This window comes from Pinus tabuliformis, chromosome X (assembly GCF_031772625.1).
Source record: "Pinus tabuliformis cultivar Carrire ecotype Pingquan chromosome X, CPIR1, whole genome shotgun sequence".
NCBI classification, from domain to species: Eukaryota; Viridiplantae; Streptophyta; class Pinopsida; order Pinales; family Pinaceae; genus Pinus; species Pinus tabuliformis.
This window is the reverse complement of record NC_142308.1, coordinates 1,477,298,661-1,477,316,312: the sequence shown is the minus strand read 5'-3', so window position 1 is coordinate 1,477,316,312 and position 17,652 is coordinate 1,477,298,661.

The window sequence follows — 17,652 nt, the reverse complement described above, 5'->3', positions numbered from 1 at the left end:
GGCTAGTCAAGCTTTGGCCAGTTCATCCTCCTCCAACACATCCATAAAAAGTGAAATTTGGAACATGTTTGAGGACTTTAAGAGTGAAATTTTTCATACCACTTCTCTGCAAATGGAAACCATGCAGATCAAGAGGAAGCAGGAGGAAGCAGAAAGAGCCTTAATTGTATTTTTCCATAGATGCGCCAAAAGGTGCCCTAGAAATGAATTTCCATTCAATCTTATAAAGATCTTCTCGGCCTTGAGGAGAACCACTCCATAGAAAAGTGCCCTTCTATGCCTGGATTGAAAGTTGTGTATCAAGAAACTGAAGTTGTGACTAAACAACTCTGCTATATCTACCAAAGGGGGCCTCAAGAACCTTGACCATACCAGGAAGGCATGTAAGAGGTATCCTATTCATATTCCAACCCTAACCATAATGCATCCACTCCCCCTTCGTGTCCTCCTGCTCATCCTTCATGGTCCACACCTTCTCCCTAGTCATTTTCACCTAAATACCATTCCCAAACTAATCAATCATTTTAGCCATGTGCTCCCCCACAACCTCAGTGGAATACACCATCCTAGGGGTGGAGGCCCCCATACAACCAATCTCTAGCCTTACTGCCTCTACCTTCATCTCAACCACAACTCCTTCACCCTGCTCCACCTAAGTGACCTCATATATCTCTTCATCCAAATCCAAACACGAACAACAAATAGGCACAATAGGTCTATAGTGGGGAGACATCTTACCCTACCTATGTTGTGGAAATTCAAAAAATCAACCTCAATTCTGGAAGAGTGATTTGAGATAATAAACCTCCATCTCCACCTGAGGAGCTTGAAGAAGAAAAGGAGGAGAGTGTTCATCAAGCCAATTCACCTCGTTTTCCTGAGAGATTAATCCATCCTATCCATCACACCCCAGAAGAGACTGAACTTTTGGGTGAAATGAAAAACTTGTGTTAAAGTCCCACTCCTCCAAGCTATCAAGGATGTCGCCATCTATAACAAGTTAATCAAGGATAAATTCTTCAAACATCCTGGGAGGTGAAAGAAAGACACCCCTACCATTAATGTGTTAGGATATTCTGACACATAGGAAATAGTTAAGTATAATTTGGTCTAGTGTATAGTTAGGTAAAGTGTGTTTCTTTACTATGTACTTTTGTAACTTACAATCCGACGGTCACAATATGTAGTGATCCGACAGTTCATTCTCTCCTCGGTATTACTGACACTTGATCCATGACTTAACGCCCGATTGGTCCATGATCTCTATTTAAAGAACATGGAGGGTCATTTGTAGGGTAACCGTTCATGAGAGAAGCTTATGTAAATTTTCATTCTTTTATTAATAAATTCCCTGAAGTGGTTGCGTTGGCTTAGGCCGTGGACTGTTTCCCTCTTTGAGGGTTTTAACCATGTCAACAATATTGGTGTATTGATCTATGATCTATTTTGGAGCAGTGTATTTTGGTGTTCGGTCTGAGGAACTTACCCTGTAAATTCCTATATGGTATCAACACCAAGTTGAGGGTCACATCTGTTGGTGATCCAAATCTGAAGCCGGTAGAACTGCATCCGATTGCCGTTTCCTAGATTTATTATTTCTGACTGATTTTGGGCCAAGAGGACTGCTCTATTGTGTTAGGATCATCTTTTCCAGTGAGGAACCCCTTTCATTTCATGCAAAAAGGTTTTTGGTAGCCCTAGCTACGTCATTTTTAAGATCTGGAGGTACACAGTGTTTATTTGTAGTTTCTAGTTATTTTCTCTCTATTTATTTTGGTTTATTTATCTCTTTGTTTTTTATTACCGGATCTACACCTTTCATTTGTACATATGCTCTTTGCCCCGCGACTCTGTGCGATCTGGGCAAATCAGAAACAGAAAGGACGTATTTTTTTCATGCGTATGCTCTTTTTTGCGTGCCTTAGTGTGATCTCGGAAAATCAGAAACATGGAGAAAATTGTTAGTTTTCAGGTAAAGCTAACTTCAAACCATAAGGTTTTCTTTTTTGTATGTCTGCTTTGGGTTTTTTGGTTTTGTTTTGTAGGCAAAAAATAGCTTTCTCAAGTAAGCACACAACCCAAAGCTCCGGTGACGAAAAAAGAAAAACCTTTATCTTTTCCAAAAATTACTAACCTTTTAAACTAGCTCACTTGGTCCAAAGTTACTTTATGAGAATAGAGGTCTTGAGTTCAAGTCTTTCTTTTTGTTGAGTTACTTTTTCAAAAAGCACATGTAACTTATGTTTTAAAGTTACTTTATGTAAAAGTATTCTCACCCATTATAAAAAGTGAGTCACTTATAATCCTAAAGGCTCTTTATCTTTTATTTAAGTTACAATTTAGTGGGTAGCTCATAAAGTACCATTGTAAAAGTGACTTTCACTTATTTATAAAAGTGAGTCATATAATTTTTTTTAAAAGTGAGCTAATTAGATTAAGTTTGGAAAGGGGGTGATTTTTTTTTTTTAAATATAACATTATCATTCATTTCCACACATTCTCGCACTTTGTCGGCATCTTAAACAACTTTTCTTCAAAAGCCATAACTTCTTCATCCAGAAGCCCTTTTTTTTTTAATCGGCCTAATTTTTTGAGATCTTTCCATTGGAACACTTAGTTTCAGCATCTATAGCTTCAATTTCTATTAAAATGGAAAGTCCATGCCAAGTTATTCTTGATAGCACCAACTACTTCCAATGGTGGTCCTACATTGTGGATTTACTTAAAAGTAAAGGTCTTTACAGAATAGCCTTAGGCCAAGAAACCAAACCAAAAGATGAAGATAAGGCAACCTAATGGGAAAATAGGCAAAATCACACACGTGGGTTGATAAGGATGTCTATTTCTCCAGACCTTAGATTCCATATCACAGAACTTGATACTCCTAATGAAACAATGAAACAGATTACTAAAGTTTTTGGAATTAAAAATGAACTTAGAGCCCATCAACTCGAAAATGCGTTACTTACATTGGACCCCAATAATTTTTCTTCCATTGAAGATTTTTTGTCCAAGTTCAAGACCCTTAGACTTCTCTTGGAAGGTCTTAAGGTTAAGAAAGAAGATGGTAACCTTATCTATTCCATTCTTACTAAGTTGGGACAAGCCTACTCTATGTTTGTTTCCACCTTCCATTCTACAAGAGAAGCCTTCATTTCTCAAGGACAAGACTACAAGTCCCCTTACTTTGATGCCTTTTGTGATTCTTTAATAAGAGAACAAGAAAAACTCTTACACCTTGGTCTTCTTAATCTTGGAAACTCTTCTAAGAAAGCCTTATCCACCTAGCAGCAACCAAATTCAAAGAATCCTAAGAAGTCGTATCCTAAAAAGAATGGTCCTAAACCAAACAAGGGTCCTAAGCAATTTCAGTCTCAAAATGAAAAATCATTTCAACAAAATGATAAGGGAAATGAAAACAAAGGGAAGAAGACTGATAGAAATTACCACTTTTGTAATCAAGATGGCCACTTAGAATCCAAATGCTTTAAGAAGATGGAAGTCTTGGAAGCAACAATGAAGAATGATAACATCCATTTGGAGCACTCTTCAACTTCAACTTCATCTTCAAGAACAACTCTTTCTTCATGTGGTTTTCAAATATCTCGGTCTGGATATGCACTAAATGTATCTTCTTCTTCTAATTCTCATGTGTGGCTCATTGATTCTAGAGCTTCTTATCACATGGCAAAAAATAAAGCCATGTTTTCTTCTTTAAATGATTGTAAAACCAAAAATATATATGTTGGTGATGATAGATCTCTTAGTGTTGTAGGGACTGGAACTGTTCATATAGACAATGGTCAATTTAATGATCTATTATGTGTTCCAACCATATCCTGTAACCTTCTATCTGTATATCAGATAACTCATTTAGGTGAAGGTAAAATTGTTGAATTTCCACATCATGATGTTGTAATTAAGGACCTAAGAGATCCTAGATAGATTTTAGCTATTAACATGCTGATGATTCTACAAGGTTGTATAAGTTTAACAACTTTGGGTCATCAAATCTTCCCTCTGTATTTGTTGCTCATAATGATGAAGTGAGCAAACTTTGGCATGAGTGATTTGGTCACTTAAACTATCACTCCCTTCAGAATCTATGTAAAGAAAATATGGTGACAGGTCTTCCAATCGTATCTTGCAGAGATGGTGTTTGTTCCAGATGTGTACTCAGAAAACATCATTGGGATAGTTTTGAAAAATGTGCCTCTTGGCATGCCTCAGCCCCTTTACAGATTGTGCATAGTGATTTATGTGGTCCACTTCGAGTTGTTTCATTCTCTAGATACAAGTATTTCTTAACTTTCATTGATGATTTCTCCAGATGCACTTGGGTATACTTCTTAAAACTCAAGAGTGAAGTATTTAACATGTTCTTGGCCTTTAAGTCATTTGTTGAAAAACAATCTGGACATCAAATTCTTAAGCTAAGATCTAATAATGGTGGAAAATATGTTAACAACAAATTCATCAACTTTTGCGCTGAGAATGGAATTCAAATGCAACGTACTATTCCATATACTCCACAACAAAATGGTGTAGCTAAAAGCAAGATTCACACCTTAAAGGAAATGGATAATTGTATGCTTGAATCTAAAGGACTTAGTTGTAATTTTTGGGCAGAAGCAATTAACTCTGCAAATTACATAATAAATTTCACTCCTACTAAGGTTTTAAAGAATATCACTCCAAAAGAAGCATGGAGCTCAATTAAAATAGATGTAAGTCACTTTCATGTTTTTGGAAGTGAAGCATGGGCCCATATTCCAGATGAGAAACATAAAGCTTTCGAACCTAAGAGTGAAAAATGTATTTTTGTTGGATATTTTGAAGATGACAAAGCATACAGACTTATTCAACTTAAGTCCAAAAATGTTATCATTAGAAGAGATGTAAAGTTTTCTAAAAACATAGCGGCCTATGAGCCTAGTTCGGCGGATGTGCCACTTCTCTCTATCCCTTCTACTTCTGAAAATATTTCTTCTTCACATGATGACCTCGAAGATGAAAATCCTCCCCCACCTTCTTAGGATCCTCCTTCAACTCCTCAGCTTCCAAAATGGGTCCGTGCTACTTGGGATGTAGCAGGTGCTCTTGCCAGTGATCCTACAGATCACCGATGTACACCTTCTCAGTTCGATAGAGCCTCTTCTTTGCTAGCTCAAGCTTAAGCTAATTATGATCATGACACCTTTGCAGAAGCTTCAAGCCATCCAGATTGGGACACAACTATGAATGAAGAATATCGTTCATTATTGGCAAATGATACATGGGATCTTGTTCCTCTACCAAAGGGACAAAAACTTGTTAGATGCAAATGGGTTTACAAAACCAAGTATGGACCAGATGGAAAAGCTGATAAACATAAAGCTCGTCTTGTTGTTAAGGGTTTTTCACAAGTCGAAGGCATTGACTATACTGAAACCTTCTCCCCTATTGCCAAAATGAACTCTATCCACCTTGTTCTTTCCCTTGTTGCCTCTTTCAAATGGGAAGTCCATTAGATGGATGTTAAATCTTCCTTCTTGCATGGGGACTTGCATGAAGAAATCTATATGGAACAACCTACTAGCTTTATACAAACAGACTCTAGCCTTGTATGTCGGCTTAAGAAATCCCTTTATGGTCTCAAGAAAGCCCCTTAGGCTTGGTATGCCAAAATGGATAGCTTTCTTTTAGAAACTGGATTTTCTAGGTGTCATTCTGACAATACTGTCTACTCCAAGAAAGTGGGCAAGTCTCTTATCATTCTTGTTCTTTATGTTGATGATCTTATCCTTATTAGTAGTGATCCCAACCATATAAACCATGTGAAGTCCAGCCTTAAAAATAAGTTTGAAATGACAGACCTAGGACACTTACATTATTTTCTTGGTCTTCAAGTCTTTCAATCCAAGGAAGGTATTTCCCTTTCCCAGTCCAAGTATGCATGTGATCTTCTACGCCATTTCCACATGGAAGACTGTAAGCCAACCCGTTCTCCCTTTTAGTCTGGAGCCAAACTTTCAGTCACTTGTACTTCCCCTGAAGTTGATGCTACCTTATACCATCAACTTGTAGGAAAACTTTTGTATCTGACCCATACTCATCTTGACCTTTCCTTTGTTGTTGGCATTATTTATCGGTTTCTGAAAAACCCACATGAAAGTCATTGGAAAGTAGTTGAAAGAATACTTAGTTATGTTCAAGGTACAGTTCATTTTCGGATTTGTTACAGTGCAAAAGCATCTCCTCTATTGGTTGGTTTCACTAATTCTGATTAGGCTGGTGACCCCGATGATCAGAAGTCTACTGCAGGTTATGTGTTCACTATTGGTTCAGGATCTATTACATGGGCTTGCAAGAAAGAAAGTTCCATTTCTCTTTCTTTAGCAGAAGTAGAGTATCGTGGTGCCATAGAAGCTAGTAAGGAAGCCCTGTGGCTTCGTCAGATCCTGTCAGAGTTTGGCTTTCAACAGCAGCATCCGACTACACTTTGGTGTGATAATCAAAGTACATTCAACTATGCAAAGATCCAGTCCAACATCAGCAAAACAAACATATTGAATTGCACATGCACTTCATCAGAAAGCTCATTCATGACCATGTTCTTGAAGTGCAATATCATTCAACAGATGATCAAGTTGCAGACACCTTTACAAAGGCGCTCACAGAGGAGAAGTTTAATAAACTTCGATTTATGGTTGGAGTCCAGGAAGTTGTCACTAAAGGGGGATAGGCTCTAATGCCTCCTTCCTTCTTCTATTGTGTCATATTTGTGCATCCTTCAATCCTATCCCAATTTTTTCTTAAGGGGGGATGTTAGGATATTCCGACAGATAGGAAATAGTTAAGTATAACTTGGTCTAGTGTAGAGTTAGGTAAAGTGTGTTTCTTTACTATGTAATTTTGTAACTTACAATCTGACGGTCACGATATGTTGTGATCTGACAGTTCATTCTCTCCTCAGTATTACTGACACTTGATCCATGGCTTAACACCCAATTGGTCCATGATCTCTATTTAAAGAGCATGGAGGGTCATTCATAGGGTAACCGTTCATGAGAGAAGCTTATGTAAATTTCCATTCTTTTATTAATAAATTGTCTGAAGTGGCCGTGTTGGCTCAGGCCGTGGACTGTTTCCCTCTTTGAGGGTTTTAACCACGTCAACAATCCTGATGTATTGATCTGTGATTTGTTTGTAAGTGGTGTCCTTTGGTGTTTTGTTTGAGGAACTCACCCTATAAATTCCTACATAATGTCATTGGATAACTATCTCACTTAATGTTGGGGTGAGTGATTTGCCGAAAGTATCTAGACCCTGGAAGTCCGGTGGTAGATCTGCATATCGATGGTATAATTATCCCCCATACCTTGATCAATCTTAGAGCTGCCATCAATGTGATGAATAAGGAGACTATGCTTAAACTAAATCTCCAAGGATCATTAAGGAAGACCACAATAGTCTTGTAACTTGTAGACAGATCCACAATAGCTCCTGAGGGAGTTGTTGAGGATGAGATGGTCTCCATTTATTCTTGGGAATACCCTACTGACTTCTTAGTTCTCCAACCTAAGACAAAGTTTAATGGTTATCCTCTCATCCTTGGAAGGCCATGGTTAGCCACTGCTGATGCTTACATAAGTTGCATGGCTAGGAATATGACCATTAAAAATGTGCATTTTTCCAAACAATTGGTCTTGTACCCTCTTGCTCAACCATCTCTAGAGCATGACTTACCTTTATGGTTGGAAAGGGAGAAGGAATATAAAGTCTACTATGCCACCTCTTACCCATTCTGTACCCTAGATGCTAGTATAGGAGGGGGGCAACCTGATGAAGACGACCTGATTGATCAAATCCTCCAGAATCAGCCCCCCAACACCATGTCTCTTGATGATTTAGTAAAGAAAGTTGAAGATAATCCTTGGACTATTTTTTTCCTAGTTGAATCAAGTCCTACTCATGTCAAGAGGATAAAATTTGGTTAAGAAATAACATTGAAAATCAAGCCCTATCTCTCTACACATCGGGAAAAGGAGTTATGTGACATGCTAAGATAGCATTTGAATGCCTTTGCCTAGAGTTATAAGGAAATGAAGGGAGTGCACCCTTCGGTGTGTACTCACCACATTTACATCAAGGAAGTCTGAAAGATAGTATGCCATCCTCAGAGGAGAATGAACCCAGTTCTCAAAGATATAGTTAAAGAATAATCGCAGAAGTTGTTGGATGTAGGGTTCATTTACCCTATCTCAGATAGTGAGAGGGTGTCTCCTCTGGTTCTAGCACCAAGCAAGAATGGAAAATGGAGGATCTATGTGGACTACAGAGAGATAAACAAAGCCACAAAAAAAGACCATTTTCCTCTACCTTAGATTGACAAAGTATTGGATGGTCTTATAGGAAGGAAGTTATTCTCTTTCCTAGATGGATTTAGTGGTTACAATCAGATCCAGTTCAGCCTAGAGGGCCAAGATAAAACCACATTCACTTGTCCTTGTGGTACCTTTTCTTATAGGGTCCTTGCTTTTGGATTATGTAATTTCCCTACATGCCACTTTTTAGAGGCAAGTCCTGGGCATCTTTGCAGAGATAGTCCATGGCTCTGTGGAAATTTATATGGATGATCTCAATCCCTATGGGTGTGATTTCCTGGGGGCTCTCTCTAACTTAGGGAAAGTATTAAAAAAATGCATTGAAATGAACTTATCCCTTAGTCTTGAGAATTGTGATTTCTTAATGAATGCAAGGACTATTATAGGTCACTCAATATCCCAGGAAGGAATACAAGTGGACCCAAATAAAATTTCTATCATAAAGAGGGTCCCTACTCCTTAGAAGCAGAGGGATGTCAGAATTTTCTTGGTCTAATTAGTTGGATATTATAGGAGATTCATAAAGGACTTCAACAAAGTAGCCTAACCTTTTTTTGGACTATTGGCCAAGGACTCTGAATTTTTCTGGTAAGAAAGCAGATAAGAGGGCCTAGAAACCCTAAAGGACAAGTTGACTACTGCACCTATACTTCGAGGCCCAAATTGGGCTCTTCCTTTTCACATCCATGTTGATGCCTCTAAAAACGATATATGAGCAACTCTAGGCTAGATAGATGACAAGTTACCTTATGCCATTTACTTCATGAGAAAAAATCTTTCCAAAGCTGAATTGAACTATACTATGACTGAAAAAGAGCTCCTAGCTATTGTCCATTCCTTGAATAAATTTAGAAACTACATCATCGGTTACCAAACCTTTGTACATACTAACCATGATGTTATTAAATATTTGATGAAAAAGCCTAATGTGAATGCCAAAATTATTAGATGGTCTCTTTTATTACAATAGTTTGATCTAACTATCATTAATAAGCCTGGTAGAGAAACGATAGTTGCAAATTTTTTGTCTAGACTTGCTTTTGCCTCTAGGTGAGGAAGGAATGGTTGATGTTTAGCTACCAGATGAGAATTTATTCACTATTTTAGTTCTCTCTCCATGGTTTGTTGACATAGCCAACTACTTAGTGGCTGCAGAGTTCCCTCCAAATCCATCCTCCAAGGAAAAGAGTAGAATTATAAGAAAGAGTGCACCATTCACTTGGATTGGGGGCAATCTCTTCAAGCTAGACCCAAATCAAATTCTGAGGATATGTGTTAGGGAAGAGGAAGTTTTAGCATGTCATGATGGGCCTTGTGGAGGTCACTTTATAGCCAAGAGGACAACCTTCAAGGTTTTACAAGCTTGCTACTACTAGCCCGCTCTCCACCAAGATGCAAGAAGATATTCCAGTCGATGTGAGAAGTGCCAAATAATGGAGAAACCTATTCCCAGGGATGAAATTCCTTTGCAATCTCATGTGACTCTTAATCCATTTGACAAGTGGGGCATATATTTCATTGGGCCCATTGATCCACCATCAGGGTAGAAAAGGTACATAATTGTGTGCACTTATTACTTGAAAAGGCGGGTTGAAACCAAGGCTATCAAGGTAGAAATAGAAGAGAAAGTGATTGAGTTATTAAGGGAGAATGTGTTTTACAAGTTTGGGTACCCTATAGAGATAGTCACTGATTAGGGTCATCAATTCACCTCACACTCGATTGAGAATATGTTGATTTAGCATAAGATCAAGCACATGAAGTCAACTTCTTACCATCCTCAGGACAATGGACAAGTGGAGGTTACCAATAAAGCATTGGAAATAATTCTCACAAAGGTTGTTAGCAATAGGAGAAAATATTGGGTTGATAGACTAGTGGAGGCCACTTGGTCCTATAATACAACCTGGAAGACAACAAATGGCTTCACCCCTTATGATTTGGCCTATGGGAAGAAGACTCTACTCTCCATTGACTTTGAGTACAACACTTTGAGAATGGAAGCATAGTTGGATTTGGATGTTACATGGGCATGACAAGAGAGGTTGCTCCAGCTCAATGGTTTAAATGAATTCAGGGTGCATGCCCTCCTACACATAGAGGTGACTCAAGTACAAAGAAAGGTTCAGCATGACAAAAACATCAAAGACAAAGTTTTTCAAGAAGGTGATTGGGCTCTACTATATAAATCCAAGTTCAAGGACTTCAAAGGAAAATTGATGACCAAGAGGCTAGGCCCATATCTGATAGAGAAGTGCCATGAAAATTGGTCTATGTAAGTAAGGACCATTGATGAAGAAGGTATCCCCTTGCTGGTCAATGGATACATATTGAAAGACTATAAAAGACCTTTTTCAAGGTAAGGTTTCATAAGTACCATCAGTAAGGAAGTGAATGTGCTTACAAGTATCTCAGCTTCCAGCTCACCAAATTCTTGAAGATTGTTTTATTTTTGGAAAAAAATGAAAAAAACAATAAGGGACTTAAGTTAAAACCTCTATGAGGCACCTGAACCAACTTTTTGGGTTGAAAACCTCCTTGAGGTAGCCCAAGAATGAAAAAAAGGGAAAAATAAAAAGATCCCTAAGTGAAAACCTCCCTTGAGGTGCCTAGGGAAGGCAGAAAGGTTAAAAACCTCCTTTGAGGCGACCTATGTGCCTTTCAAAAAAATAAAAGAGAAAAAGAGAAAAAAAATAACAAAATAACATGGCAGGGACTTCAAACCTACCCCTAATAAAATTTTGTGGTTTTTGCAGGGTTTTAAAAGAAACATAGGACACAAAGTTCAGAGGACAACAAGCCAAGAAACACCCCATTCTTCCTTCATTCACTTCATATCTCCCATGCCTACCATATATCCATCATCCATCCTCACTTCCAGGGATCAAAATTCAGTTAGCAGGCAATTTTCTGACTTCTATAGGATTTCCTATAGTTACTACAAGTGTTTTCTGTAATACTACAGGATGTCATGAAACTCTACAGGAATGGAATTCCAATTGGGAAATGATGATGCAGGCTTGTTCTGAGTTGAAATATGGGTCCATACACCTCACCACCTGTCACCCAACACCAACTCATGACCATACCACCCTCTCTGTCCATCAAAATCTACTCAAAAGAAAAATAAAAAAATATATGTATATACAAAAAAAAATGAAAAGTCCAAGGGCCATACCATCATTGACCTCACTAACCTACCACTCCATCTCCCCCATTGACATCCCTTCCACTCCTACATCACCACCTATTCCTCCTCCAAGTGAAAAAAATAGAAAAAGATGATGAAAAAGGCAGCTATAGGTTTCCTATAGTAACTACAGGAAACCCTCTAGCAGCCTGTGCTCTCACAACAACAGCTCGCCATGCTCCTTCAGCACCAAGGCAAGCAAGGAGCTCCAGCACCCTTGCAAACATTGTGACTCCCATCTAGAGCTCAACAATAGCAGAAACAAGACTAAGGACCCAGACACAACAAAAAAGAGGACAACCACATCAACAAGAAGAAATATACAAAAAAAAAATTATCAAAGGAAAAGAACTTATCTAAAAAAAAGAAGCACATCAAAGCCATACTCCAGTATGCAGAAACCAAGAAAAAGAAGGCACATGTATGGCATTTCATGAGTTATTCCATAGGTACGATAAAGTAAAAGTGTAGGAAAATAAAAAAATCAATTTTATAAGCTGAAGGTGGCCAGTTAACTTGGCCACCCTCAGCATGAAAACAAAAAGTGAACTCCTAGTCATCCGGACATGTGGAACCATCACATCAAAGAGGAATGAGTTGAAAAGGTGGTCGAGTTAAGTTGTGGGAGAGTGGGTGATGATTATGAGGAGAGGTTGTATGATAATTAACGGTGGGCCAATGATCTATAAGAGGAAATCCCATACACTTCCATCCAATACAACACTCCAAGGAATCGGCCATGAAAACAAAATATTATGAAATCTCATGCACCATTTTCGAGATTAGAGAGGGTTGGGACCACCTTGGAGAGCCATCGAGGAGGAAAACATGTTTCATCCACCCTATAGGAAACAAAAACTACAAGAAATGTGGTGAGCTACATGAAACAATGGAAATTCATAGAGAACGCTAAAAGGAGGTGCATAGGTCCAACTGCTCAGAAATTATCCTCATAAAAATCATCACAGTGAAGGGTAGATAGCCCATATCTCCTACGCTTTGAATTGATAGCTAGGAACAAAAAAAAAACAAAAACAGAAACAAAACAAAACAAAAAAACAAAAAAAAAAAAAAAAAAGAAAAAAATAAAAAACAAAAAAAATTGTTTTTTTTTTTAAGTGAAAATAGTGGGCCTGGGAATTTAAAAGAATTGTAAATAGTTTGAAAGTGTGTGGAGATAGGGAAAAATTGCAGCCATTCACCACCCTCTAATCCAGATTTAAATAGGAACACAACAAATTACAGAGATAACCATAAACACAAAGATGCAGCGGAAATAATATTTCATTTCATTAATCTAAAATACTGAGAAATTATTACAAACAGAAAATGGAAATAAACAGTTAGGGCGATGGTAGCTTATCTTTGAGAAGAGATGTGGCGGCTACATGCCTCTAAATTGTGTTACAATGAAGCTCGAATGCATATTTATTGTTGAGAAACAATGGAAAACCCTAAACATCCAAAAACCTAACCCTAGAAGATAAAACGCCAAACTATGGGCCCCGTTAGGGTAAATTGATACATCAACTTCCTGGGGTCGTAACTTTGGCATACAATCTCCATTTGATGCGTACAATATCTCATTAGAAAGGTCTATCCGAGAACTACAACTTTGGGAAGAGCAACATCAGTCCATGGACCCATGCTGCTCCCAGTTTTCCCAAAAAACATCATTTAGGGCCTCAAAACAATTCCGGAAGTTCAGGACCCGAAAAACTGCGAAAAATAGTAAACTGTGCTACAATTAAGGAAATTTAAAAGCTGAAAGAAACAATGGTGGGGGTCCAAGTGGACTTGCTGGGTGGCCACCAATATCCACCTGGATCACCCTCAGTCACCTTAATAACTAAATCTAAGCCTACCAGACTCGTTACAATCATCCAACCAAAAAAGGAACATGACACGAGGGTTTAACAAAAGGGAACCCATAGAGATGTCAAGGATACACCTCCATCCCCCTGTGATAGGAATATTCAAAAGACATAATTGGTTGGGATTATTTGATCTGCTCAGAGGATATGATGATGATGTAGCTCAATAGTTTTCCATGGCATTTAACCCTCAGGCTAGGATCAGTGCTACCATGGTGGTAAGAGGACTGTCAATCACAATTACTCCCCAAGTAATTAGCAGAATCACCACACTTCCTTAAGTGGTGCCATGGAGAAAGGGGGATAAGACTGCAAGCACTTTTGCGAAGAAGAACTTCTTCTTAAGGGATGAAGAGCCAATTTAGGATAAAAATGGGATAAGAAGGGAAAACCTTCCCTACCCTTGGAATGAGTTAATTTATCATATTCTCAAATATATATCTTACGAAGGGAGTCTCGGTATATTCTATGGCTATCAATTTAGTCTCCTCCATGAGTTGAGATTTGGAGAGGGGATACCTAATGACAGAAGACTCAGCATACCCTACTTCTTACTACAATCAATAATAGACATGAGCCTAAAATTCCAAGAGGTAAAACATCAACAATTGGCCCACCATGGACTTATTAAGCTAATACTAGAGGATGCCCTGAGCTAGCTCAGAATCCCCATTGAATGGTCCACACTCAAAGGCATGGACAAAGAAGTTGTGATTGATATACAAGCCCTTGAATATGATAAGGACAATACCTCTAGTTCTAAAGAAGAGGAGGAATAGGAAACTAAAGAGGAATAAGAAGAACCTAAAGAGGAAGAAGAAGAACCTGAAGAATAAGGAAAAGAACCAGAGGAAGAAGAGGAGGAAAAAACAGAGAAAACAAAGGAAGAAGAAGCAAAAGAAGAAGGAGAAGAGGAGAAATGTGAAGAGAAAGAATAGGAGGAAGAAGCAAGCCCTGAGGAACACACCAAGGAAAGGGAGGAATCTCTAAGGTTGTCTCCTGAACCAACTAAGAGGGAGGAAATTTCTGCCTTAACTTCCCTAAGCACACCTATCAAATCAAAAGGGAAGAGACAAGGCAGACTCCCCTATATTTAAAAACAAGGAGGAGCACTATGATCAAACAAGGTAAACCACTAACACTCACAAAGACTCCTATCATTATTGAGGGCTCACCAAAAGAGCAAGAAAAGCTAGTCTCCTCAAAAATAAAAGGTGATGTGGGCACATCAAAACAAGCTTCCCCAAAGTCTCTAATCACCTATGTTAGGAGGCCAGTCACCAGGTCAGAATCAGCAAAGCAAAATAAAGAACCTTTGACCCCATTTCCAAAAGGAAAAAACCTCCTACAGGAAACACAAACAGTGTTATAGGAAACTCTGTCAACACTACAGGAAACATAGAAAAGGTAGCAATAAGGACAACAAGGACAGGGGAAAGGTTAGGAAGCAGCAACACAAGTGCAAGTGGAGGCAGATGCTCCAAAGGCATCAAAGGTAGAATCCAAAGAGCTGCAGGAACCGAGACCATAGCCCAATCTAAGCTCTTATTACATACTCATTGAGGGAGGCAGAGTAATACCACAAAAAATTTCCATCCCTCTCTTCTTTGAGCTTCAGAAGGAGAGAGGAAGGACACATCACTGGATGCAAATTGAAAAATCAAAGAATGTAGAGGATGTGGTCCATATGGAAGAGAAACTAATGGAGATGGGAAGAGAGTTGGGTAGGATAAGAGACAAGGAATGAATTATGAGATCTCAACTAGAGGCAGAAAACACATGGCTAAGGAGGTAGGTACAGGAAAAAGAGAGCCAATTGGCCACCATGGAAAGCCTCTCCATGGAGGCACTCCAATGCAGGATGACACCAAATTCATATGTCGTGTGCCTCAAAGTTCAATGGATGCAATTTTAGATAAAGACACTAGCACAATGGGGGACTATGCCTTTCCAAGACTATAGGAAATTCATTGAGCTATGTGGCCAAAGCACCGTAGAGGATAAGGCCAAGATATTTGAATTCTATTTACACAACTTGGCCTTAACATACTTGAATGTATGGGACCCCAATGCAATGTTGGGGGACTTACAACTAATGGCCCTTGCATCATGGATGAGTCATGAGGAGGCCAAGGCTAAGGAAGTGAAGAGGGTGTTGGAAAGAGAAGAAAAAGAGCCCCTTTACATCAGAGTAGAATAGATCAATTCTATGGTTGTCATTAGCACCCATAACATCATCGCCAATGATCCCCAACTTGCACCAAGATACCTAGCTACATAAGACCAAGCAGTCAGAAAATTTGAGGACACCTTGAGATTTCTAGGGGATGAAATCCAGCAAGCATGCCAAAGGAGATGGGGCATGGTGAGCGCCAGTATTGCAGCAAGGATGCTGCAACTCCTGAGCTTCCAACTTTACTTTTATCAACCTGATAGTTCATAACAAACTTGGAAGCATCAGTGCTATATGCACAAGTACTAATTCTCACTGCAGGTTGTCACTTGGTTAGCCGATGCAAGATCACTAGGAGATCAAGCCAACTTCTATATATTTCAGAAGAAGGTCTATGTATGATGAAAGGAAAGAAATATTATTCTATACATGCTATTCTAACTGTAGAAAGGAGAAAGATTGGAATGTAAAGCAAAACCTAGTAACCCTAATTAACAAGATAATTCTACTTTTGCCGAAAACACTATGAAAACCATGAAAGAAATTCCATTACCTACTCAAGGAAGTAAAAAACATCTAAGCATGCTATTTTTGGAAGTAAATAAGAAAAAAACATATTTTTGGATTTTTATGTGAATTTAACATGCATCTAATTTATTGTGTGTGAGTGCGGCGGCAAACAAGTGGCGTTAGAGGGCGGTTTTCGAGATTGGCAGGATGTAGAATGGTGTGGATGGGTCCTAGGAGGTCTTAGGTGGCCTTCTGAAGGATCTTTCCACACTCAGCCTTTGAAAGAAAGTATACAGGAAAAACTACAGAAGGACATAGGAAAACTACAAGAGGAAAACAGGAAAACTACAGGAGGAAAACAGGAAAACTACAGGAGGCCTACAAGAGGAGGCTGAGAGCAATTTTCATTGTTTTGAGGGTGTGAGAGGGGGTGGAAGAGGTGGATTAAGGTTGGAATGAGGTGTTAGGGTGCCTAAGTTCTACCATGAATCACTAGGAGAGAGAAAGATGATTGGGTTTTCTCAAGGAGAGAAGAAGAAGTTCTATGAAAAATGAAGGCAACTAGGGCAAAATTGAGGTGAGGTTTGGGAGACCTATAGGGCATGGATCAGAGGGAGGGTGTGATTGCTAGTAAGATGGCCTACTGTTGGAAGAGATATACTACATAAAAACTGACAGTCAACCAAGAAAATCAAGCAACCAATGAAATGAGTGCATCCTAGGAAAAACAGAGTTTTGCATTAAAATGGCCTAAACTATGATGTATAGAAGGAAATGATGGGAAATGTTGTAAGAATGGAAAGCATGAAAAAGGACTATTGAAAATAAGGAAGTGAACATGATAAAGAAGACCTAAAGCAAATCAAAACTGGCCTATCAACCTACTTGAGAGCTGCAAACACTAGAAGTCCTAGGAATAAGGAAAATATGTGTTTTTGGCGTAGCAAGAGAGTCTTTGCCTCAAATCATGGTCCCAGAGGGAGGAAGATAGGCCAAGGAACTATTGCTAGCCTTTTGAATCTTCTATGATCACTTCTTAACCTGCTACAGAAAGCACAAATGGAAGCAAGCTACTAAATCATCAAAAGCAACCTAATCTTTACCATAAGAGAAATACATCTAGTAGCAAACTAATCTACAAACTGAAGTAAAGAATACAAATACAAGTAAAGAGAAGCTTGGATACTTGGATTGGGCCCTAACCCAAGAGCTTCAGCCCTCGGAGGTAACTCAGTGCTAGCTCAAAAAGGATTCCATCTTCATTATCAAAAAATAGCAAGATTACATAAACTATCATAAAATAATAAGCTCGAAATTTGAGCAGAGTTTACACAAGAAAAAAAAAATCGATCCTAGTGAGGCCCTAGGTCTCTCTAATTATACATCTAAAGCTACCAACAACTTCCTTAAAATCAGGGAGGCTTGGCTCCCAAAACTCGAGATATCTATCAATCATCTTCCACTCGCTCGTCTGCCTTCCAGTGCATGATTCGATTGCTTGTAGTCCAAGCTGAATGAAGGGGAATTTGAAGTGAGGAG